The sequence below is a fragment of the Hemicordylus capensis genome, chromosome 2 (genome assembly GCF_027244095.1).
Source record: "Hemicordylus capensis ecotype Gifberg chromosome 2, rHemCap1.1.pri, whole genome shotgun sequence".
NCBI classification, from domain to species: Eukaryota; Metazoa; Chordata; class Lepidosauria; order Squamata; family Cordylidae; genus Hemicordylus; species Hemicordylus capensis.
This window is the reverse complement of record NC_069658.1, coordinates 116210986-116237393: the sequence shown is the minus strand read 5'-3', so window position 1 is coordinate 116237393 and position 26408 is coordinate 116210986. Positions and strand designations below refer to the sequence as shown.

Here is a 26408-nt window from a genome sequence, read left to right as displayed (position 1 = left end):
CCCTTCCTGTACCGGTAAAGGGGAATCCCTACTTGATTCCCCTTTACCAGTATAATTCCAAGGTGGGTCAGTTTGAACTGGGCTTGGTTCAGTTCGAAACTGGATTGGCTGAGGCCAGTCTGGTTTGACCCCGAACCTTTCAAGCTTGGCTTGAATTGAGCCAGCTGACACATCACTAGATTGTTTTGAGCTCAAAACAGAACAGCCTCTTTAAAAAGGGCCTTTGTTTTGAGCTCAGAGCAGAACAAGTGAAATATTTTGATTTTTCGAGCACCATTTTGGAGGCCACATTCCCCCTATTGATTAATTTTCTGGCACTGGCTTCTAATTGGTATGTGATATCCTTGCATACAGGAGTTGAGGGCATGCCTTCTCTCCTGCTGTTACTCCCCTGCAACTGGTATTCAGAGGCATCCTGCCTCTGAGGCTGGAGGTGGCCTGTAGCCCTCAAAGTAGTAGCCGTTGATAGACCATTCCTCCATGAAGTTATTCAAACCCCTTAAAGCCATCCAGATTGTTGGATGTCACCACTTCTTGTTTTCCCCAAGTGGATTATATGTTGTGTGAAAAAGTACTTCTGTTTGTTGGTCCTAAATTTCATGGCAACCAATTTCATGGGATGACCCCTGGTTCTAGTGTTATGTGAGAGGGAGAAGAATTTCTCTCTCTCCACTTTCTCCACACCATACATGATTTTATAGACCTCTACCATGTCTCACCATAGTTGTCTTTTTTCTAAATGAAAAAGCTCCAGGTGTTGTAGCCTTGCCTCATTGGAAAGGTGCTGTAGGCCCCTGATCATCTTGCTTGCCCTCTTCTGCACCTTTTCCAATTCTACAATGTCCTTCTTTAGATGTGGTGACCAGAATTGTATGCAGTATAATTACAAGGACAAGGTCATCTGAGGGGGCTCTGCTCTGGGTGCCAACAATGAGGGAGGCTCGGCTGTCGTGCACTCGGGACAGGGCCTTCTCTGTTGCTGCCCCCAGACTTTGGAATTCTCTTCCAGTGGCCATTCGCTCCTCAGACTCCATCACAGTTTTCAGAAAGCTTGTTAAATCTTGGCTTTTTATTCAGGCTTTTACATGATTGTTTTTATTGCTGCTTCGATGTGTTTTTACCCATGTATAGTTTTATGCTTGTATTTTATAGATTTTAAATTTGGTTTGTTTTTATATTTTTAGCTTAATATTCTTATTGTCATTTTATTGTATGTTTTTAAACTTTTGTAATCCGCCTTGAGATTGCTTTTAATGAAAGGTGATATATAAATTCAACAATAAATAGAAATAAATAAAAAGTATGGCCGCCCCATAGTTTTTTATAAGGGCATTAGAATATTATCAGTTTTCTTTTCAATCCCCTTCCTAATGATCTCTAGTATGGAATTGGCCTTTTTCACAGCTGCTGCACATAGAGTCGACACGTTTAGTGAGCTATCCACCATGACCCCAAGATCTCTCTCATGGTCAGTCACTGACAGCTCAGATCCCATCAGTGTATATGTGAAGGGGGGGGGGGTTGCTCCATTTGACCCATTTGCCCCAATATGCAACACTTTACACTCTCTTACATTGAAACTCATTTGCCATTTTGTCGCCCACTACTCCAGTTTGGTGAGGTCTTTTTGGATCTCCTCTCAATCTGTTCTGGATTTCATTCATAGTTTGGTGTCATCTGCAGATTTGGCCACCTTGCTGCTTACCCCAACTTCTAGATCTTTTATGAATGAATTAAAAAGCACCAGTCCCAGTACAGATCTCTGGGGGACCCCACTTCTTACTTCCCTCCAGTGTGAAAACTCTCCATTTATACCTACCCTCTGTTTCTTGTCCTTCATCTAATTACCAATCCACACATGAACTTGTCCCCTTATCCCATGACTGCTAAGTTTCCTCTGGAGTCTTTGATGAAGAACTTTGTCAAAAGCTTTTTGGAAGTCCAGGTATACCCTTTCAGCTGGATCATCTTTATCCATACACTTGTTGACACTCTCAAATAACTCCAAAAGGTTCGTTAGGCAAGATTTACCTTTGCGGAAGCCATGCTGGTTCTCCCCCAGCAGTGCCTGTTCTATGTGCTTTACAATTTTATCCTTGAGGATGCTTTCCATCAATTTGCCTGGAACAGATGTTAAGCTAACTGGCCAGTAATTTCCTGGGTCGCCCCTGGATCCCTTTTTGAAAATCAGTGTTACATTGGCTACTTTCCGGTACTCCGGTACAGAGCCTGATTGTAGGGATAAGTTATATATTTTTGCAAGGTGATTGGCAATTTTGTATTTGAGTTCCTTAAGGAGTCTTGGATGGATGCCATCTTGCCCTGGTGATTTGCTAGATTTCATTTCCCCCCCAGACAGTTTAGAATGTCATCTCTGGATATGGAGCTCAGCTGTTGCAATGCTAGAAAATAAGGAGTCATAATTGTGTGTGAGAAAGCAACTTGTGCCAATGATGTTACTGCAGCGCAGGCACTGTGGCTGGCAATGGATTCTGGGTCAGCTATTCTTTCTTGGCCATTTGAATTGTGATTTAAATTTGTGTTCTGTGTCGGGAGGGACAGATTCTCTTTTATTGTGTGTTTCTGCAGTGTTTTCCAAGGCAGGCTTGCAAAATGCATTGCACTCTGTGGGTACAGCTTGTTCCAGCCATAGGGGACAATGAGGAAACTAGAGATAGCCCATTGTTCTCCATAGGTAGAGGGAGATTTAAAACAGAATTTTAACCTTTCCCCAAACCCATAGGATCCTATGGGGGCTTGGGGAAAAGGTTAAGGATTTGTTAAAAATCACCTGCTTGCCCATTTCTTTTGTGGGTTGGGTGGTAGGTAGTACCCATCATGCCCTACCATGGTGTCCTTAGGAGCTATTCATGGGGAACAATGGGGGTGTTTTGAGTTTATCCATTGTTCCCTATGGCCTAAACACTGAACATTTCAAGTTGTTTAGTCAAAACAGCTGACTTGACCACTGTTCTGATGAAACATTTCAGCCATTTTGTGTTTCATTTCAAGCTTGAAACAAAATGCAAAATCTGTTTCATGCACATCCTTATGTTCTATATTGTATGCAGTTATTTACATACTATGAATGTTGGTAGATATCTTAAGAGAACTGCAAATGTATCTAAACTGGATCAAGCATGGTTCAAAGTTTCTAAACTGGTTACATCACCCACATTTTAAATATAGTGTCTGAACCAGAACAATACACTGATGAACCTAAATAGATTCCAGATATTTAATGGTCCATGTTCCTAGTGCAGGCATCACCTTCATTGCATGGAAGCTCCACAAACCCGGTTTTTGGGATTGTGAGTAACTGTGGTGCGGCTCTGCACCGTGGCTACTTATGAGTAGACCCCCGGTGGGAGGCTGAAAAGCAGCCTCCCTATGTGCTCACACAGGGCATAACTCCCCAGCCTCCGCCAGCTCCATCATGGAGCCAGCAGTCATGTGGGTGCCAGATCCAGCTGCCCAGGGCTCCTGCCCTGCTCATCTGTGGGGAGAGCACTCTCCCCACAAAACTGGCAAAAGTGGGTCTCACTGATCATGAGACCTGTCTCAAAGAGAAATAAAAGCTTTATTCAAATTCCACAGACTGCTTCAGTCTGTGGCTGTCTCAGCTTTTAGTCACAGGTAAAAGAAAGATTCAGTAGGTTACAAGAATACTTTGAAAAGCACTCCAGATGATATTGGGGCGGCACACTTTAAAAATTGTGGTTACCTAGTTGCAAAGAACATGAATGTAAGAAAACACAAAAGTATCTTTAAAAGCTTACAGAGTCTTTTACAACACCCTAGTTGGATGGGCGCAGGCTCAGCTTTTCTTAGCTTAGTTGTGTTACAGGTAAACAATAGAACAGGTTCATGGATATAGAGAGCATACGAAAGAAAATAAAAGTCTAACACAAAATCTGACTAACAAACTTTCCCCAGATTAAACTTCCAGAAGCCAAAAACCCTCGCTTCCTTTGCCTTGAAATTCACCAAACCCTGGATGGAAAATTCAAGCCCCTGTAGTCCTATCTTCCAAGAACTGTAGTCCTCCTTTTTCAGCCATTTCCCTGGCCACATGACTGGCTGCACCTCCAGCCCAGTTTCTTTCTAACAAAGAAACCCAACTCCTGTCTAGGTCCCACCCACCTGGTGTGCTGATTGGTTGATCCCTGGACTTCACCAGCCTGTCAGTCAAGACAGGGTTCACTTCCAGTTTACTCTTTAGGGGAAAGGAGGGGCTGGTCACTACAAGGTGTTTGCAGAAACTCTGCCTACACAGGGCTGTTTATCTCTCAGTCCTGGATGCATGCAATTGTACTACTAATAATTATATATCACTTTTTTAACAGAAGTTTCCAAACTGGTATAGATAGATAGATAGATAGGTAGTTAAAATGGTTCCCTGTCCCCAAGGGCATAGCTAGGGGAGAGGGGGTCCATGTTCTTCCCTCTCCCCGATGGCCCCTTGAAGTGAGGGAGATAATGAAGAAAATAGGGAGGGGTGGACCTGGGAGGCCTTCAGGAGCTGTGGTCCCAGGTTCTTTGATCCCATCTGCTCAATTATAGCTACACCCCTGCCTGTCCTCATATTTATTATTTATTATTTCTCTGTGTAAACCACCCTGAACCATTTTTGGAAGGGCAGTATAGAAATTGAATTATTATTATTATTATTATTATTATTATTATTAATAATAATAATATGCTCATGCATGTGTGTGAGTGTGTGTCTGTGTGTGTGCATGTGCACGTGCGCGCGCGCACACACACACACACACACACACACACTACCAAGAACAACATCTGAGCTATCATGGTGGTCTGAAGCAGCACTGTGCTCATCTTTGACCCCATTCAGTACTCTTGGAACAGTGGGTCAATATTGTTTTCTGCTTTTCATAATTCTGCGAGAACACAGTTCACATGATCAGTAGATCTTAATCAAGGTGTCCAGCTGGATGATAACCCAGCTGTGATCCTAAATTAAATATTCTACTTAATGCCACAGAACATAGCTCCAAAATAGTCATGTTCTTGCACAAACAAGCACAGGAGCTTTAGAAGCATGGGGACTATCTTGTTCTGAGATACATGGGAAACAAGAGGGGACCTGTCTTCTACCTAAGCTTTCCATGCCCTGACTCAATATAGCTTAATTGGTTCTCTTTTCAGAATGAGCAGGACTAATTGCAAATTACTACAACTTTTGTGCTTCACTGTTGGTAATAAGCTTACTACTGTGAAGTTTTTATGGTGGGGCTAAATTATTCTTCATAACTCAGCAGAACTTTGTGCTCCGCAAGAAATATTTTGTGAAGGTTGTGTCTTTGTCTGTTGATTTTCAAATCCATTTTAGAAAACAAATTAACTTGTTTGGTTCTAATTTACAGGTCTCTCACTTGGTTTAAGGTTAAAAAACTGAATTTAGAGACCAGTTGACAGTCTTGGATTTTAATTAAAGCATTTAATTGATTCATAGATAGTAGGTGATCTAATGCTGTGAAAATATAGTGTAAATCCACAGTAGCATTTATGGATTTCTTATGTATGAACTTATAAATATGCTGTGAGATTTATAAAAACTGCTGTTAAAATTGAGACACTGGTAAACACTTTCCTTAATTTACAATCAATGTCATGGAAAGGCACACTTCAGGCATTCAGGATTGGTTAGCATAGGTCACTCAGGACTCGGCTAATGTGATGGCGGAAGATCCAAAGATTTCCCACTGTTTTTTTAAAGTTTAATAGCAGTTACTGGGGAGAATCAAATCAGTATCTGTATGTTTTCCCCTGTGGGGCACACACCAGCTTCAAGGCAAAGGCTATTTTCACTGGGGAAACAGAGTAGGAGACAAAGGTTAAACTATCTCCTCCAGCACTGTCTTCCCAGCTGGATTTCGGCCCCCTTGTGGCTGCTATTAAACATTTAAAAAACAGAGGGAGATCCAATCATGGATTTCTCATTACTTCTGCTTTGGTACAGAGTTGGCAGTGTATGTGTGTGTTTGTGCGTACGAGCATGCCTTGTCAGACTAAACATGGAGCCATGGAATCTTCTAACTGAGCTTCCAAAAACAAGCAGAGAATTCTCTCTGCAGATGACCCCACAAAGGCGTGCTTTGTTTTGCTGCCGGTGGTTTACTTGGCCCCTCCCCCCACCATTCACCCAGTCTGCAGCTGTTTCTCGGTTGTTCTGTGCAGAGCCTCTTGCAACAAGCTGAGCGGGGGGAAAGCCTGGGGGTCCATTCAGATGTGACACGCTTAAAACAAACAAGCCCACTACCGATCTTGGTTTGAAAGCTTGGTTTGTTTGGCCAAATTGAAACTTGGGTGAATCTGAGAGGCACATTTGGAGGGAAAAGCACAACAGGGATTCTGAAATTCAACTGAGGATCCACATTGCATCTGAAACAGCCATCTCTCTCTCTCTCTCTCTCTCTCTGTAAAAAACAAATATAAAAATGCATAATTAAGATTCCCAATTGTGAACTTTGTTCACTGAACAAAAATTTTGAACTTTATTTATTATTTTATGTGAAATTTTATTACTGATATAATTACTTGGAACTAATATTTAGAAAATGTGATGTGAAACAATCTTTATGTCGTGCAAGATATATGAAATATAATCTTTAAAGTTTATAATAAAAATAAATTCTATAATAAAAATAAATTCCAAATGAGTGTGAATGTTTCTCTTTTACAGCAAGCAAGCAAGCATGCACACAGACACAGATGCAGACACACACACACACACACAAAATTTTGGTACCTTAAAGGTCTTAGATTTATTGTAGCATAAGCTTTTGGAGACTACAATGCTGCTAACTGAGCAAAGAGGGCACCCTTTAAAAGTGGTGATTCTCTTTATTGAGCAGGGGGAGAGCAACTGGCCCTATCCAGCCCCAACACAGCATCCCTACAGTGGCTTTTGCTAGTATCTGTCTTATGTTCTCTTTTTAGATTGTGAGCCCTTTGGGGACAGGGATCCATCTTTATTTTTTATTTCTCCATATAAACTGCTTTGGGGGCCTTTGTTAAAAAGTAGAATATACAGTAAATATCTGTTGTTGTTGTTGTTGCTGTTGTTATTCATCTTCATTGTGTTTGTTCCACCAGTATACAGAGCATGCTGGCCAAGTCAGATGTAATGACCCCTGCTCAACAAACCATCATTTGGTGGGCAGGGAACAAAGTGCCAAACTCCCTTATGCCCTCCTTCTCTCCTCCCCAACCCCTCACATTTGACTAAACAGAAAGTATCTTGAGGCTGGTTTGGACAAATTTTGTCCAACTGGCCCAAGCACACATAATCAGGACATGTGAATGCCACTTCTTCCTTCTCCTGGCATGCTGTGGCACCTTTCCCTAGTCACATTTATTCTATTTATCTGTCTGTCTATCAAATTTGTACACTGCCCCAAACTTTCATCTCTGGGTAGTTTACAGTGACATAAATCAGGATAAAACACAGAAAATAAAAACCTTAAGACAATTTAAAACCAAAGTCAGATTTAAAAGCTTGGTGAAGAGGTAAGTCTTCAAGTACTTTTTAAAAGTTGTCAGAGATGGGAAGGCTCATATTTCAGTAGGGAGTGCATTCCATAGTCTTGAGGCAACAACAGAGAAGGCCATCCCCGTGTGGCCACCAGATGAGCCTGTGGCAACTGGAGATGAATCTCTCTGGATTATCTCATTGGACAATGGGGCTCAGTTCTCTTAAATACCCAGGGCCTAAGCCGTTTTAGGGCTTTATAGATTATAACTAGCACTTTGTATTTTGCCCGGAAACTTATCGGCAGCCAGTGCAGCTCTTTCAACGCAGGAGTAATGTGGATACTCGAAGATGACCCAGCGACCAACCTGGCTGCTGCATTCTGTACCAACTTTTTGTACCAACTGCAGTTTGGGGACTATGTACAAAGGCAACCCCACATAGAGCTCATTGCTGAAGTCAAGTCTGGAGGTTACCAGCATATGTTCTAAGGCCGTTCATCTCAAGAAAAGGATGTAGCTGGTGTATCAGCTGAAGCTGATAGAAAGCATCTCTGGCCAGTTCCTCAACCTGAGATACCAGGAAGAGGTTTGGATCCAGAAGCACTCAGAGGCTGCAATGATCAATTGACTGATTGACTGACTGATCAATCAAGTGCCATCAAATCAGTGTTGACTCTTAGCGACCACATAGATAGATTCTCTCCAAGATTATCTGTCTTCAACTTGGCCTTCAAGGTCTCTCAGTGGTGCATTCATTGCTGTCGTAATCAAGTCCATCTACCTTGCTGCTGGTCATCCTCTTCTTCTCTTCCCCAGCATTATGGATTTCTCAAGGGAACTGGATCTTCGCATAATGTGTCTGACGTACGAAAGTTTGAGCCTGGTCATTTGTGCCTTGAGTGAAAATTCTGGATTGATTTGTTCTATGATCCATTTGTTTGTTTTCCTGGCTCTCCATGGTATACTCAAAAGTCTTCTCCAGCACCAAAGTTCAAAACATCAATGCTTCAAAGTCCAGCCTTCACATCCATAGAGTGTCATGGGAAAAACCAGTGTCTGAACGATTTTAATCTTTGTAGGTGTACACATGTCATAACATCTAAATATGCTTTCCAAGGCCTTCATTGCAACCCTACCAAGTGCTAGTCTGTGGCGTATTTCTTGACTGTTGGATCCTTTACTGTTGACGGTCAACCCTAACAGGCAGAAGCTATACAACACTTCAATGTTCAGAGCCAGCGTGGTGTAGTGGCTAGAGTGCTGGAGTAGGACTGAGGAGACCTGAGTTCAAATCCCCATTCAGCCATGATACTAGCTGGGTGACTCTGGGCCAGTCACTTCTCTCTCAGCCTAACTTACTTCACAGGGTTGTTGTGAGGAGAAACTCAAGTATGTAGTACAGCGCTCTGGGCTCCTTGGAGGAAGAGCAGGATATAAAATGTAAAAATAAAAAATAAAATAAAATAAAATAAATAAATGTCTTCATTGTCAGTTCTGAGACTGGTTGCTGTACGCATTGTCGTTAGTTTAGTCTTTTTTACATTGAGTCGTAGTCCCATTTTTTCACTGTGCTCCTTGACTTTCATTAATAGAGCTTGCAGATCATCCTCATTCTCAGAGTGGTGTCATCAGCATAGCGCACGTCATTGATATTTCTTCCTCCAGCTTTAAGATCATGCTCATCTTCTTCCAATCCAGCTTATCTCAGTATATGTTCAGCATATAAATTGAATAAAGAGGGATAAAGTATTCAGCCTTGTCTTACTCCTTTGACGATCTGGAACCAGTCTGTCTCACTATTTTCCATCCGGACTGTGGCTTCCTGTCCTGTGTATAAGTTTCTCATGAGAACAATGAGATGTTCTGGGATGCCAATTTTCCTAAGGATATTCCACAACTTCACATGGTTGATGCCATCAAAGGCTTTTCTGTAGTCAGCAAAGCACATATTGACTTCTTTCTGATATTCTTTGGCTTTCTCAATTATCCAGCGTGCATCAGCAATGATGTCTCTTGTTCCCCGGCCTTTTCTGAAACCAGCTTGAACATCTGGCATTTCCCTTTCTATGTAGAGCTCTAATCTGCATTGGATGATCCTGAGCATTATTTTGCTAGCATGTGAAAGTAAGGATATTGTGCGATGGTTTGTGCAATCTGTTAAGTCTCCTTTCTTTGGTATGGGTATGTCGACCTGACCTCTTCCAATCTGTTGCCCATTGTGTCGTTCTCCAAATTTGCTGGTATAGTTTGGTTAGAGCCTTGACTGTTTCTTCTTCTGTTGACTGCCACATTTCTTAGCTATTCCATCAATTCCTGTAGCCTTCCAACTTGGTAATGACCGGAGTGCTGATCTAACTTCATTTTTCTGTACTAGAGGTTCTTGCAAGTAGGGAATATCTTCTAGAGTATCTTGGATGTTGACGTCCCTGCTGTACAGATTTTCAGTATACTCCTTCCATCTCTGATCTTCTCTGAATCAGTTACTATCTGTCCTTTGACATGCTTTAACTATCTGTCCTTTGACATCCCCTGGGTGCCTATGACCCACCCCACTTTTGTGCCCCTAGGTGCTCCACAGTAGGGGATAATGGACTGGTTCGGGTTCCATTATACTCTATGAGAAAAATAATTAAAAATATTTCATATATTCATAAAAAATCATAGGAGTGTCTGATTGCTTTGGGGTTTGGGTGGTTGTTGGCACCCATGGGTGCTCCACAATAGGGAATAATGGGCTGGTTCAAGTCCCATTATACCCTATGAGAAAAAAAACAAAAATAAAATTCAAAAATTCATAAAAAAACTGTACGAGTGTCCAATTGCTTTGGGTGGTAGGTACCCATAGGTGCCAGCTACCACCCCACCCACTTTTGGATGTTCGAACTGGTTTGAACCAGTTTGAACCAGTTTGAATTCTAATCAAACTGGGGGGGGGTCAAGCAAAACCAAAACCGAACCGCCCTCTCCTGATTCGAACCCGGTTCGAATTTGAACTGAACTGGGCAAACCAGTTTTGTGCACATCCCTACTTCAGCCTTGTCTGGATTGAGTCTCAACTTATTCACCCTCATCCAGTCCATTACTGCATCCAGGCACTGATTCAGTACAGTCACCACCTTTCCTGTGTGTGATGAAAAAGAGAGATACACCTTAGTGTCATCCACAGAATGTTGACACCTCCGGCCAAATCTCCTGATGACCTCTTCCAGCTGCTTCATGTAGATGTTAAACAGTATATGGGGAAGACTGGAACCCTGCAGAACCCCAAAGTAAAGCTGCCAGTGGGTTTAGCAGTAACCCCCCAGCACCACCTTTTGGAAACGGGCCTTGAAGTAGGAGTACAACTACCTCCAAGCAGTGTCTCCCACACCCAATTTGGCCAGATTATCTAAAAGTATACTATGGTCAATGGTATCAAAAGCTGCTGAGAGGTCCAAGAGAATTAACAGGGTTGCACTTTGCTTGTCTCTCGCTCTCTATACAGGTCATCCCAAAGGGCCCAAAGCTGTTTCTGGTCTAAAACCAGGTCTGAGGCCTGATTGAAATGGATCTAGATTATCCATTTCCTCCAAGAGTGTCTGGAGCTGGTCAGTCTGTACACTCTCAAGCACCTTGCCCAGGGAGGGCATATTGGCCACAGGTCTAGAGTTGTTTGCATCTGCTGGGTCTAGACTAGGTTTCATTAGACAATATAATTGTCTGTACTGCCTGCTTTAAAAGCCAGCAAGATAAGAACCAGGTGGTCCTTCTTTGAGAGACATTTGAAAGTTGTAATGCCATTATGGAAAAGACCCTCTACTGGCCAGTCAATAAGGTTGTTCACATGACCAAAATCACTAGGGCTCGGGAGGGCTGGGGGAAATGCAGGATTATACCTATCTTCCCCCACATGATTGCAGTGATCCTCTCAGTGTGCCATGTCTCCGCACACACAATCATAGCTTCAGCAAGCAGTGCAGCATTCTGGAGGCTGGGGAAATGCAGCCCAGCCTCCAGAAATCCCACAGTGCACTGCACAAGGAGCGCAGTGACTTAGGGGGGTTTCCCTGCAAGCTGGGTGCTCTAGGCATGTGGCTCTCTAGCTTCTTGGGCTGCAGGCAGCCCAAGCAGACACATGACTGGGCACCAAGACAGAAGGGCACGCTTGTGCCCTTTTACCTTGATAATAGCCCTGGGGGGACCCAGGCTACCTGGTGGGGAAGCGCCAGGATCAAACCCAATCCTGGCGTTCCACACAAGTAGCCCTACTCGGATGGGGCTCTGCAAACCCAGATAGAGCTGTTCATGTGAAGAGCCTCACCATCTCTCAACCCAACCTATTGCAAAGGTTGTTGTAAAGATAAAAGTGGAGGAGGCAGCATGTATGCTATTCCAGTGCTTTGGCAGAAAGGGGAGAGAAAAACTGTTATAAATAATATGTTTCAGCGAGAGATGAACACTCCTGCTCTGCCCCCAAAGAGAGCAATGCATTATGACAGCATGTATTGTGGTTGAAATGGCTTTAGTTAAAACTGCTGAGTTATTTATTGAAATTAGTTATCATCTAGTCAGGTCTTGTTATAACAGGATCAAAAATGCCTCTGTGATAGATAGATTTTTACTTTTTTTTTGTCCAAGAAGAGGTTTCCCCCCGCTCCAGAACGTCAGTTGAAAGAGCTCCCACATACTTAGTAAAGACATTTTCACCTCATAATTTATCTTGGATTCCTCCAAACCTCACCCTTTACTACTATTGTTTTGAAAACACTACCTTCTGTTTGGTTGCAAATTCTAGATATTAGCTTGAATGCTGTAATTTCAATATTTAGATAAGTAGGCAGATCAATAATATTAGTACAACAATATAGGTGGTTTTAAAAAAAAGGATTTCCCCCATAATACAAGAGAGTTCGGTGAGTTGATGCTATATGGGGAAATCACTTGCTCTAGATCATGCTGGAGCCAGAGTACATATTTGCATGAACTGGGCCATTTGCATGTGCTCTGTGTGTGTATCAATATACAGGGCCAACTTACACAATTGTTTTTCCATCAAAGGCCACAAAGGTATCTCCCAAGCAGCAAATGTTGGGGATGTACTATTACTCAGGTGTCTGGTGCCTCCCCCCCACCGCCTGCAGTTTTGCCACACCTTTTGTAACCTTCACATGTTTAGGAGATTACCCAGACTATATTGCCTCTTTTAGAGACACAATCACTCTGTAGCTGATCGTTTTCTGTAATTAATAGTTTTCTGCATACTAAAAATAGTAGTAAAACAAACAAGAGTAGTTTTTCTCCAATTTCTAGTTGTTCAGGATATTGATTTACACATGTAATACACAATGGAACTTCTCCCCTCCACCCCGGCCTCAGCAAAAAGTTGTAAAAAGTTGTAAAATCACATTAGCAATGCCAAAAGTCATTGTGAAGTTGTGTTTGTTCCTGAAACAACAACTAATGTTAACCAAACCTTTTGGTTCATCAGTTTATTCAGTTTTCTTAATTTGTGCACTTCAAGGCCATCATTTATGCAGTGGAATTGTCTTTATGTAGATAACCTTTATAATGATCTTTGAGTATTTATATCTGGCATATGAATGAGCAGTTTCATCATCCATGGCATCTCTTTCATTGCCTCTGCAAATAAATGTTAGTCTATGAGAAAGAACCCATGGGCTCTTTCTCCTGGATTCAAGTACAAAACAAACGTGTGCAGTAAGAGCACATGCAGCTTTCACCATTCAGCTTCTCACAAGGAGAGATCAGAACCTTTCCTGATTATTTTGCAAGTATTTTGAAGGGGAAGTATTGATTTATACATACATTATGTTCTTAGCTTTTTGTGCCACAAGTTTTTATTTTGTAGGGTTTCCAGAGACAAAGGAAGTTGGGAAGCATTTACCTAGAGTAATTGTTCAGAAGAATTAAAATCAGCAGGTGTGGCTTTTGCCACTTGCCAAAATTCCTTCATCTTCATAGCTATGTTCTGGAAGTCCTGTCCTCTTTTCATTTTGGCCACCCTGCTGTTTTGTATTTGGGTATTTATAACTGTGTCCAGATCACTAAGTAGCTATATCTGTGTTGTTGTTGTTTTTTACTTGACTGCAGCATCTACAATGTACAGTTCTAAATATCTATAAGCCACTTTGGATCTTCTCCAGCAACAGCAAGAAGAGAAATTTGAATAAGAAAAGGTAGACAAACACACACAGCCCATTGAACAGACTTCACCCAGCTCCTGGTAGGGGTATGCATGAACGGTTCATGCCGAACTGGTTTGCCTTGAACCGGGGCCATTCCGTTGGCTTGATCATGGACTGAACCAAGGGTGGTTAAGTCCGTGATTGAACCGAAGCAGGCCCAGTGTGGGTGAATCAGTTTGACATGATAAGGGGGTCAGGTGGGGGTGGAGAATGCATAAGTAAGCTGCTTACCTGGCCAATGGCTGCCACTCACCCTCCTGGAGGCCCCAAGCAGTGTGCTACCCCCCTCTTTTACCAAGCTGCCACTGAGACAGTTGCTCAGTAAAAGAGGGGGGAGCATGCTGCTGGGGCCACCGGGAGGGTGAGTGGTGGTGAGCGGCACTGGCCAGGTAAGCAGCTTACTTACTCACTCACTCACTCCGCTTGGCTTCCTTTTGCTGAAAGGGTCCCCCTCCCCCTGTACTCCCCCTCCCCCCCTCCCCCTGTAAAGGGAAATCCTCACTGGATTCCCTTTTACAAGTAAATCCCCTGAACCAGTTTGGCCTAGTTTGATGGTTGAACCGACTGGACCCCATTTGGGTGGACGCAGAACCAGATCAGGCCGGGTCAGTTCAAATCCGGTTCAGTTTCAAACAGAACTGGCCAAACCAGTTCCGTACACACCCCTAGCTCCTTATACCTCCATGGGATGGCTGCCTTCTAAATTCTCTTGATAATATCTCAATTCCATAAAGTTCCATGTAATAGAGCTGATGTCTTGCACATAATATGGGTAGGAACGCTAACTAGATTTGCTTTACAGGATTTGTGTAATATCTAGTACCTAGAGTGAAGTCAAGAATGATGCCCAGTGGTTTCTGGTGGGTCTGGAGGTGGAGTCCAGCAGTTTCTAATGTATCTCCTCAGTCCAAAATTACTGGGGAGAAAAATACTTGACCTTGATGCTTGCTTTTCTGGCTGCTGCTCCCAAAGCAAAAACCTGGTCAGGCTGTCCCACCGACCTGATCAACTTGCAACCCTATGAACAGAACTACCCCAACCATTTTCACTGAACTGGAGCAGTAGGTGCACCACAAAGTGGTCCAGTGTGGAGGGGTGAGATCGCTCTCTGCTCCTTTCTGAAGCTTGTGGTACTTAAATGTTAAAAAAGCTAAATTTCAAGCCAAAGTCAGATTTTGTGCTAAGAAGAAAACAGCACTGAGGATGTTCAAAGGAAGCCAAAGAGTCCACATGACAAGTGAAATTTCTCAGCAGGTTTTTGTCTGTTGCTATATAAACAGGGCCCAGACTATGGGGATCATGGGGATTATTGGGACCATGCTCTCTCTTTTGCTCTTCTCTGCATTTCTCCCTACCAGCAATGCCAGGCACTTTATACAAGATTGTAGTCTGTAATATCTAAGCAAAAAAGGAACACTGGGAGCATTTTAAAGTGCACTTTAACCATTAATTATTCCAAACTGTTCAGAGAGTTTAAGGTGCCCAGAGAAATTATTATCATTTTTAGTAGAAGCCAACACTATTTGTTTTGGGCAACAGTGAAATGTTCCCTGCAATGAAAATTGTGCATATCTTTTATTTTTATTTTGGTATTATAGCATAAAATGGATGATCATCTGTATATAAGCCACTGTTCACGACAGGAAGTATATGCTTTTCTTACCAGTATTTTTAAGTTCCCCATATATCACAAGTATATGTTTTAGGGAAGATTACCAGGGTAATCCATATTGCTATCATTATTCTCTTAAAATGCTCAAAGGTTTATTCTCTTAAAATGCTCAAAGGTTCTTTGATGCTCAAAGGTTCTAAACATGGAGAGCAGCTAAAAAATTCATTTTTGCACAGTGCTCTATTCAGGGAAGTATTAATGCATTAGTATTTGTTTTAATTTGTCTTGAAATGCTGCCCATTATTTCTCCCATACCAGAGCTGCCTACCTGGGCTGGAGAAAGGGCCAGCGTTAGGGGTGGTTTGAGCTGGTGATCACCTAGGATATCCACCTGAAGTAGGTACTGAAGTGAGCAACTTCAGGGGCGCTGAACTTGGCAACTCACTGTTGAGTGTACTAGCTGCAGAAGACCATTGAAACATTAGTGATATGCCAGGGAGCCAGGAAGCGCCAGGGAGCCAGGGAGCGCAGGGAGTGATATGCCAGGGAGCCAGGGAAAGCTGGCAGCAAAACAGCAAATTATTCAGGAGTAGCTCTGGGCCCTTTTCATGGGCATTGCTGGGAAAGCCTGACAACATTAGGACCTGTTACACTACTAAGGTTTGCAATCTTGTATAAGGCACACAATTTGGCAACACTAATAAAGCACCTGGCGGGTGGTCGGGAGGCGAGTACCAATGCTTTTCTCGCCCACAGTGCTATTTATGCTAGGACCAGCTCTGGCTGCTGTAAGCAATGACATGATCAGGGCAGCCCACAAGCATAATAGATAAATTGGACTTCAGCATCTCGGAGCTGAGTGTATGTACAGTTTACATTGAGAAGCACTGTGCTAGAGTTGATGGGAATGTCCTGTTAAAGGGACCTGATCCATGAGGCTGTGACATTGCAGTCATCAAGTGATGAACAGCATGCGCATCTCTACCCCAGCTATATAATGCCTGGCTCTGCGGCTATATCATTGCTGCAAATATATGCCTCTAAAGTGGCTGCTGCATGGGTAGGGAAAAAAAAGATTGTTTATTCTGAAGAATTGTATAGGCTCCATTAACTGAGAAGCATTTATGATTTTTTATGCACTGTGCTAAAGCAAAATTTATGTCATTAAAACATTAAAGCAGTGCCTCTTAAATAAGCCACCATTTTTAGACTGTGTATTTGGGGAATTTTTACAGTTAAGAACAATATTATGTACTCCCCACCCACCCCCCACCCCCACAACACAGGAGACAGAATTTATTTTCCCGATGAGGCCAGTGACACGCGAATAAAACAGGCTCTAAAACTGCAATCTACATAGGCTCTAACAATGGCCTTCCACCAGTGCAATGAACAATATTTGTTCTATTGTGAGATGTATTATTCCCTTTGATTCTTTTTAATAAGTAAAAACAACCTTGCAGAAGGTAAAGGAAACAATGCCATTTAAAAAATTAAAAATAAAACCTGAGCTGTCTTATCTGGTAGTTTACATTTTATTTATTAATTTATTGTTCACATCAATGAAATCCCATTGGAAACAAAATTAGCTGATGCCAGAGTATTTAAAATAAAAGGAGTGGTTGGGGGTGGCAGACTAACAGCCTTATCATAACATATAACACTTCTGAAACTGCATAACATACGGTGAGGTTAAAAAAAAATCAAGCCATGCAAAACAGATTAGTTAGGATTATTCTATGACAATTCTTAATTAAATGTTCCATTATGCCATGACCCATTTTTTTTCCATGTTCCTTCATTCATAGTTAGCACCTTAAAGGATATGCACAGAGTGAGCAACTATTAGACAAGACATCAGCAAGAATGCCTGTCAGCTGTCAGCACTCAAATACAAGGCAATCATTGCATTTTGTGCAGGCTGTGACAGAACCGATGAAATAAATAGAATATGTAACACGATGTCTCTTTCATCTATAAAAGTATCAGCTCAGAGGTTATGCTTCATTAGCTTCAAATGTAGCATGCATAATAAAGGAAGAAGGCGCCGTATTCCTTTGAATCACTGTAAGAACGCTTATCACTTCCTCTTTCAAGTGACACTATATTAAATAAGGTGAATAATGGAAAATATGCCTACAAAAACTGAATTGGAATCTGGCATTTGGGGTCATGATTACAAAATGTAGCTGACAACTATGCCGTTCCATATTTACAAAATCAGTGGGAGCAGATGTGTGGAGCTCCCTACATGCTTTAAAAAAAACAAAAAACTCTTAATTTATTGAACTGAAAACATGAATAGAGAAAAATTACTTGGGCATGAAATATAATCTCCGTCCATTTAGGAGGGCTAAAAGGGGTACAGAGAGAGAGGAGAGGAGAGCAACTGTGGTGTAATGGACAGGGTGTTGGACCCAGGAGCCAAGCTGAGCTGAGTTCAAAGCTGTCATGAGTCATGTTGTTGATGGTGCCTGTTCATAGCTTCATCCTGGAGTGACTGCAGTAATGAGACTCAAGGCAGTGGCAGGATCTAGCTGTGGTTGCTGTGAGCAAGATTCAGGAGCAGAAAGTCTCTGTCAGGTATGGAAACTGAATGGACTGAAACCAGCCATTGGCATCTGTCTAGAGAAGTCCTGCAGAGTGTGTGACCCAGCAAGCCAAATCTGTCCACCAGCCATTTACTGTGACCAGTAAGAAGCAATCCCTCTGCTTTGGTCCATTCAGGCCAAAAGCAAAAACAGGAGGACTATTGAGTCCTGGGTGGGTTGCTATGAATGTCTGGTTTGAAGTCAGACAAGTCTTGCAGACTTGGCTTGAGCACACAACAAATAATGAGAAGCTGTAGCTGTTAGCCAAAAAATCGATTTCATATGGCTGTGGGACCACCATGCTGGGTGGCTGGGACCAGAGTGGCACACTCTTGCTTTTCCTTTCATACTGGGCTCAGGTGGGTAATTCAAAGAATGAACATGCCCAGTTTATCTAAGAAATGGTAAGCAGACTTAGGGCAGAATTAGTTGTTGGTTTCGTTTGGACAATACGGTCTGAGAGGCTGCCCATTGCGTGAGCGAAAGCTATAATGTGCCTCTCCAGCCCTACTCACACAAATTGCTGGCCCCATATCCACATGATCATGCATGTCCATTAATTGTTGAGCTCACGTACATGGTAATGGCTATCCTGGAACAGACATCAGAGCCTTGAGATTCTTCGTTGTTTCAGAAAGCAAGATATTAGCCCTCATAATTGCACAAACATCTGTGTGGGAAAGTACTGGTGCTGATTTTTAAAGATTCTAAAACTTAGTGCATAACACATATCTTAGGGATCTGGAAAAAAATCTGAGAAAATTTTTGTTTGATTCTTCTCCTCAAGAGGAACCCTGAAATTCTCTTTTGAATTGCCACCCTACCCAATGCTGTATGTTGTGGGTGGGGTGGGGTTTGTGCCTGGTCACGGGAGGACAGAGCAGACGCTCATCCCTGCCTCATGCCTTTGGGCAGGTGCAACCAATCAGGGGGCCAGGTTGGATCCTTGTGTTCATAGAGCTGGCCCCCTCCTCTTCAGCACAACACATCTGGAGCTTGACGGTTGTGAGCAGTCCAGCCGCTTTTAAGTGGCTTCAGCATCCTTGGACTGATCTGACTGTTTGCAGCTACGGGGGCAATCCTGTCCTTGTTTTTGCCATGTTTTGGCAGCTATGGAGGCTTCTCAGGGTAACGGCAGTGAAAGAGGAGACTCGGGGGTGGCCTCCTTGGGGCTTGGATGGTTTGAGCCCTTCAGGCTGGATGCCTGCAGGGAGTGGGTGGCTGGGTCACGGGGCTCAAGCAAGGTTACAGGGCAAGGTCGCACAGGGGTGACATCATTGCTTGACAGAGAGTCTTGGGTGAGGGACACTATTGACCCCTTTCTTTTGACTGCAGAGCAGTTTGGCGGTCCTTGGGAACTTGCTGCTTTTTCATTGATCCTCTGCAGCTTTGATGGGTGGGAGAGTTGGAATTTGGGGGCTGGGAGCACGTCTTGGAAGTGGTTTGCATGGGAACACTTTCGGACTTTACTTTACGACAGCTTGGATGGGTGGGCTGGTAGTTGCCATTTGAGGGGTTGCCTGATAGTTGGGCTGTTTTGGTTGGGTTATTTTAAAAGGGCGGTTACCATTGGTGGGTCAGCATGGCTCCTAAGAAAAATGTGCCTAAGAGGAAGGGCAAGGGAAAAAACAAGGGAAAAGCACCTGCCCCGAAACAGCCATGCCACCCTGTTCCATTCCCCGTGGAGTTCTCCCCCTCCTCTGAAGATGACGGATATTTGGCCTTGGCCACTATGCTATTTAGAATTAAGGCATTAGAGAAACACAGACAGAATGGGCCTCTGCAAGGTGAGCCATCTAAACATAAACATGAGACCAAGTTTAAATCTAAGTCTACAATGTCCAAGGAGATGGGAGCGCATCTGGTGGCATTGGAGGTGCCTGAGGATGGGGTGGCTTCTGTACCAGCACAACTTCCACTGGTGGAAGATGCCGATCCCAATGCACCAAATGAGGGTGTGGGCCCTTCTGGTGAGCATACATCTTGGGGTGTCCATGCACCATGGTGGGGCCAGGCCTTGGGGTTTGGGGTTACCCACCTTACACACAACCTGGGTGGCAGGCTCCTAGTTTTACCGTGCCCCAAACACTGACTGCACCAAGTAAGGTGGCTGAGCCTGATTTTTTAAAAAAGATCTCTGTGGGAGGCGAAGTGACAGGATACTGGGGTGCCGGGCACCAAGGAGGGGGCTACAGCAAAAGCAGAAGGGGCTAGCAAAGCCGGACAGTCTGAAACACGATTCGTCCTAGCAGAAAACTTGCCTTATGGGGACCACCTTTTGCCAGCCACCAAGGAGAAGATCTGACACAACAAATATGTGGACATATTCTCATTGCTGTGTAGGGAGCAGGAGACAAAGGGGGCTGTCAGGACGGTGTGCAAATAACATGAAGCACTCAAGAAAAAGCCGGTGGACCATAACTGGTCTAGCTGGCTGGTCGGATATCTGATTTAGATGTGGTTACAAATCATGTGTCCGTCCCTTCCCGTGAAGGGGGAGTACACCAACAGTTGGCACAGTTTGAACAAATCACTGACATCCCAACCAATGTTCCCTCTAAGGTGTGCACATGTGCACACGCTCACACATTTTTTGATGTTCGCTCAGTTAATTTTAGATCCTACTCAGGCTGAATCAAGTAGGCCCCATTCTGAATGCACATGCACACACACTGGCTTGATACTGCTGCCCACAAATGAAAGGGGGGGGGGAATAGAGAGAAGACTGACAGAGCAATAGCCTAGTCACTGGCACCCAGCACCAGACGGAGCTACCAGGTGCACTGCGGTGAGTTTGAAGAACTCCAGGGGGGAGCCAAGTTAGGGAGCTCATGGCCTCTGCCTGCTGAACACATGATGCAGTTCTGTGTGGAGCTGCATTCTAGGGGCCTTGCAGCACAATAGATGATCGGGTGCTTGGCAGCTCTGGCTTTTGAGGCCAAGCATCTGGGGCTTCCAGACCATCTGTGTGAATTTAGGCTATGGAGGATGTTAGAAGGCTGGAGGAGAAAGAACGCTTGCCTGCCAGACCCCAGAGCCCCTATTACCCCTATGTGCTTGTCAGAATCCTTTCGCATTTTCAAGTTTTGTGTTCTTCTCCATATGAAGCTTCCCTCTTCTAGGCTGCTTTAGGGGTGCTGCAAGTTAGTGAGTTAGTAGTGTCTTCTAGGACTGACCTATCCAGCAGAACCCTGGAGAGGAGAGATGTGCAGCTGGATGGTTCTGTTGCAGTGATTCACCTGCATTCATCTAAGACAGACCAGCGGGATCGTGGTGCCTCTTTTCAATTGCTGAGAGGGTCCAATGTGGCCCTATACCCCGTGGCTTTGGAGTGTTTCTTGACATTTAGGGGTGACAACCTGGGTCATTGCTGCGGCACGCTGATGGAACTCCACTAACCCAGTTCCAATTTTGATCTGTGGTTTAGGCTGTCTTGGGAGGGGAAGGGCTGGTCATGTGTGACTTCATCACTCATTCTTTTAGGATAGGGGCTACTTCAACTGCTGCCAGGTTGGGACTGCCGGCAAGGTCTATTCAGGGCATAGGCTGATGGCACTCCTCAAATTATAAGAGGTATGTGTGCCCCTTTAAATGAGTAACTCTTCTTTCTCTTTCAGATCCGGGAGTATTTGATCACTCAGTTTGGGAGCAGATTTGTGGCCACAGTTTCATCTTCTGGGACAGCCGGCTGGCCAGGATTTCCAGCATCGACACACAGTTGAGCTGTTGTGAGTTTGCCCGTGTGGAACAGCTCAGTTGTCGAGGGATGTTGTGGTGCCACTTGATGCCTCTCCTAGAGGCATAGTTCCAGCAACACTGTTCTCCTGATGTGTTGATCCTCCATTTTGGGGCAAACAATCTGGTGCTGCTTAAGGGCAAGGCACTGACTGAGCAAGCAGAAGCTGATCTGCACAGTTTAGTGGCACATTGGCCTGGTTTTTTGATAATTCGGTTCAATTTGATCCCCCGCCATTTTTTGTGTGGTGGTGGGGATCCCCCAGCTTGGGCCTGGGCCCATAAGAAGTTTAACTGGGAGTTGTGTTGCATGGTCCATGTGCTTGGTGGGGGTTGTTATTTTGCATGAGGGGATAGTTTATGGGGTGACTCAGTTATACCGACAAGATGGTGTTCACTTGTCAGACGTCGGCAATGATGTTTTCTTGGGGAAGTTGTGTCAGGGCCTATACAAAGCTGTTTTTGACAGGTAGGGCAAGGGGGGGTAAAACAGAGGTTTAACCACCCCCTCTTGGTGGCAGGTGAGTGCAGTCATGGGGAGGTTAGGATACTTTGGTGTTCAACTGCAGGAACCCTTGGGGTGTGAAGGGTGGAGCATGGAACAGTCCCTCAGGATTTCGTGGCCCGGGCTGGCTGAGAATGCACTGTTCTTGTGACCAATTAATAACGGGGTCACCTGTAATTAGGAGCATTGCTCCGGATAGGCTAGTATAAGTCCCAAAAAGAAAACAGATCTCGAACACCAGCTGGATTTAGTTCATCAGTTTATTTTTACACCCTAAGTATTAGCTAAACTATAGTCCATTCACTCTCATACACATGCATACTTACCAGCCCCATTTAAAGGTGATCAGTCTTTAAAACTGGGTGTTGGGAGAAGCTGGGGCCCCACGATCTTTGGTGCTTCTCAGAGAAAACCTCTGTTGATGCCTGACTTAAAAAGGGTTGCCTGCCTTTGAAGTTATTTGCTGTTCTATATTGGCATTCGTCCTTATCTCTGGACTGATCATGGTCCTTGTTTGAGCAACTCCTTTCCTGCTGCCTTCAGCATTTTATTCAGTTTTCCCTGGTCAAACTGGGGTTATCTGTATCTTCTTCCCAAAATTTATCCTGTCTTCGGGGCTGGTATGTCTTTTGCTCACTCATGCATTCTTTCATGTACACACACACACACACACACACACACACACACACACACACACTTCCTTTTATCTTTTGTTTTAGACAGAAGTAAATCATGCTAACAACCTTTTAAATCATGCTAACAACCCATTCCCCTTATCAACATCAATACTTCATTCAGTTATACACGTAGGCTATGAAACTACAACAATCACTTTAATCAAATAATTATACTAGCTATATTATATGTCACATTTAGATGGTTGCTTGGCTTACCCACTCAGAGCTTTTTGGCTTGAGGGGGGCATGACATGGGCTGCCACCTCCTTGGCACAGGAAACTGTGTGGCATGCAGTTGGCTACCCAGCAGCTGGTGGCCTGATCCTAGCCCGGATGCTTCGCCCAATCAGCTTTGGGGACTGACTGCTCTCATTAGGAGGCTGGAGGCCCCTGTGAGCGGGTGGAGTTGCCCGCACTAAATGTTTATTACCTGATGCTTCTCCCCCAAATTTTGTAGTAATAAATGTATGGCCCTAGTTTTACCCATATACATGTGTCCTGTCTTCTTTGGGGTCCAGGGGCAATTTGCTTTGGAGAAATTTCAGTTCCAATCCTACATATCTTCTCTTCCCCCATGAATCGACTCCCCTCTTTCTTTGCTATCAACTGTTGCATACATCTTCTTTTTCCTGGCTCTTTATTCTCTCAGTGGCCCAAATGTTCTGAATTTTGTTAAAACTTGGCAGCCTGAATGGCTCTACAATTAAAAAAAAAAAAAAACATGTATGCAAGTGTCAATGAAAACAATAGATCATATTATTTATTTAGAGTGCAGAATTTGAATTACTGTTACAGGAATATTAGCATATCTAAACCTAGCTTTATTCATAGGTTGAATGTATAAGAACGCTGGATTATATTCATGCCATGTTTTCTGACCTGCAAACCTATTGGTTTAGGTAGTTAGTATTTTTTAACTGTGTTAAATGACAGCAAATTTTGCTTGGCTATATCAAACTTAGTATACGTCCAAGATCTGATCATTTTGCCTCATTCAGGTGAAACTTTTTATACTGCCTGCTGGCAATATGGTTGAAAATGTAATTTTAGTGTTAAAGAAATGTTTCCAGATGGTCTACATATTTTATCCCACCCCCACCAACCCTTCACAAGCAGATGGTTGGGAAAACATCTAGCCAGAGGTGGCAGTTTCTAAATTACAGGAGCTGTGAAGGTGCCAGCAAGTGATTCATATTATCAGACTAACAGCTCTCCTTTTAGGGAATTTGTACTTTGAACCTTTTTCAGGATGTCACACATCCCTAAGTTGCTATTTCTCTGACCTCATTAAGGCTAGGTATTTTGGAATACTTGACATGGGATTCAGACCGTTAAGAAAGACAGAAGATTAGTTAGCTACCTATTGAAACAAGCCATTGCATAGGTTTCCCATTACAAAAAGCCATGAAGGCTTCCTAAAGGTCAAATTGTGAGTTTTACATATTTATGTCTACTAATATGATCACCCCGCAATGCATTGTACAACGGCTGCAATGTGGATCAATTTGGGCAACTGGTTTTTGTTCTTCCTTCTAAAATTAATCTTCCAGTCAGCAAGTTGTAAGATCTGCACTGAACTAGATTATATAATGAAATCTATCTCATAATAATAAATACTTGAGCTTTCAGCAATCAACTTTTTCATGATTGCTAATTTACCCGTATTTGAATCATATTTGCTGAGATCAATGGACAGCATGTATTCTGTCATCTCTAATCTAACAGTTCACAGGAACGGAATAGAAGACATGCTGTATTTTCCCTAATAACAGTAATTGTTGACTAGTCATTGGGCTAATATAAATTCTTAAAGAGCCAGCGCTCAGAGTTGGATTTTGTTCAGAAATCTACACCAATGTCAGATCTAGGTTGGGTGTCCACACCTGATTCTAGACTTAGATGATCTCCAACTCAAGGTCCTTGAGGTCAGCGGCTTCAGTTGGAAGCTGAACCCTGGGGAAAAAGGAATCCAAAAGTACTGCTCAGCTGAAAGGAAAACTCTTACTATTTGGCCAGGACCTGCCAGTCCAGACACTTCACATTGCCTTGTCAGTTGTATATTCCTAAATGAGCTCTGAGGCCTGAGCACTTTAGCAATAAATGGTAGTATATGGGCCAGGTTCCATCCCAAGATTCAGGTTCCCTTCCTGTACCCCAGTCTCTGAGAGTCCGAATAACATCTGGATAACAGTGGTGCTGTTTTGTGAGAGAAAGAGCCAGTAACTAGGGCTGATTGTTGAACAATTGGATCCAATTCAATACAGCCCCTATCAGCAGCATTTTGCATTGTATTGTTTCAATGTAAAATCTCTAATATCGACACTGTCTGATACAATATTCTCCATGTCGTATTGGACTCTACTGAATTCTGTAACACATCTATACTGTGTTATGGTTTTTTGGTTTTTTTTTAAACTTTTAAAAAACTTGCTCTTTAATATTGAAATTTAATATTTGTATTGTTTTAATTATGTTATGTATTTGTCCTGTTTTAAATATATTGTAAAACTCCTTGAAATTATTTTAATGAGAGGTGGTATCCAATTCTGACAACAAATAAACTTCATCCGATGATTGAATGGCTGTTTTCATACTTTTCTGTGCTGCTTATGTCCTTTATCAAGCTTGTTTCTCTTTGAGTCTAGCGATGTGCCCCATATAGAACATGCTGAGTGGGGGAAGGAGAACGTTGATATCCAACATCTCTAGCTGCACATTGCTTAAATGCCTCCTAAGGCTTGCAGCTGCACAAAGCATGCCATAATTGGTTCTACTGAACTTCATCCAATGGTTGGGCTGCCATTTTCATGCTTTTCTCTGCTGCTTATGTCTCACCCTGAACTTGTTTCTTTTTTAATCTGATGATGTATGGAAAATGCCCCATCATTACATCCTCTTTTTCTTGTGTTTCAGGCACCACAGAAGTAGTATTCAAATGGGGGGGGTGTGTGTGTTTGAAGTGGCCCAAAGTGATATAAGCCCAGCCTCTGCTTTACCCCTGCTCTTTAAGCTTGTACCCTGATCTCCATACTGAGATTCGGTGCTCAGGCTAAAACAATAATGCTTTGCCTGTGGCCACCTAACTTGAACTGGGGGCCACTATGCCATATAAGGTTTTAAAGATTGAGGGCTGGATCATTGTATGGAGAGCAGCAAATACACACATGTGCTCCCTACCCACCTGGTACTACATTCCTGCCTCTGCTGTACCCATCAGTGGACAGAATGCCCACTTTAATGTAACAAATCTCACATAATACTTCATCTGCCAGCCCTCAAGCATGTGATATGCATGCTAATGGATGTGTATGTGCTTCCTTCAACCTGGCGTGCCAAGTGCCTTTTCTCCAATTGCATTCTAGAATTATAGCACACCAGGAGGGAAGGATGAGCATGCTCAAAAAGTGTGCACATCCCTATTATGCATTCTAGGGCTGGCAGATGAAATATTATCTGAACTGGCCCTCAGCCATTCCATCTCCATGTTCACATGTGGTGATGGTGAGGCCATCATGTTGGGGGCGGGTGGGCACAGGAGAGAAGAACTGTGTGCACTTGTTCCCTGAACATAGGGGGCTGGTGTGTATCCCATCCAGCCCAGAGAGG

The 26408-nt window shown here is 43.4% G+C and overlaps 1 long non-coding RNA gene across 1 annotated transcript in view; it reads left to right on the top strand.

Annotated features, from left to right (window-relative positions):
* LOC128342280 (uncharacterized) overlaps positions 1-25381 on the top strand; it is a 45328-nt gene extending 19947 nt beyond the window's left edge. The window contains exon 3 of the long non-coding RNA XR_008314887.1: positions 21503-25381. This is a non-coding gene — a long non-coding RNA (uncharacterized LOC128342280). The remainder of the gene's footprint in view (positions 1-21502) is intronic.
* Positions 25382-26408: the final 1027 nt, after the last annotated feature.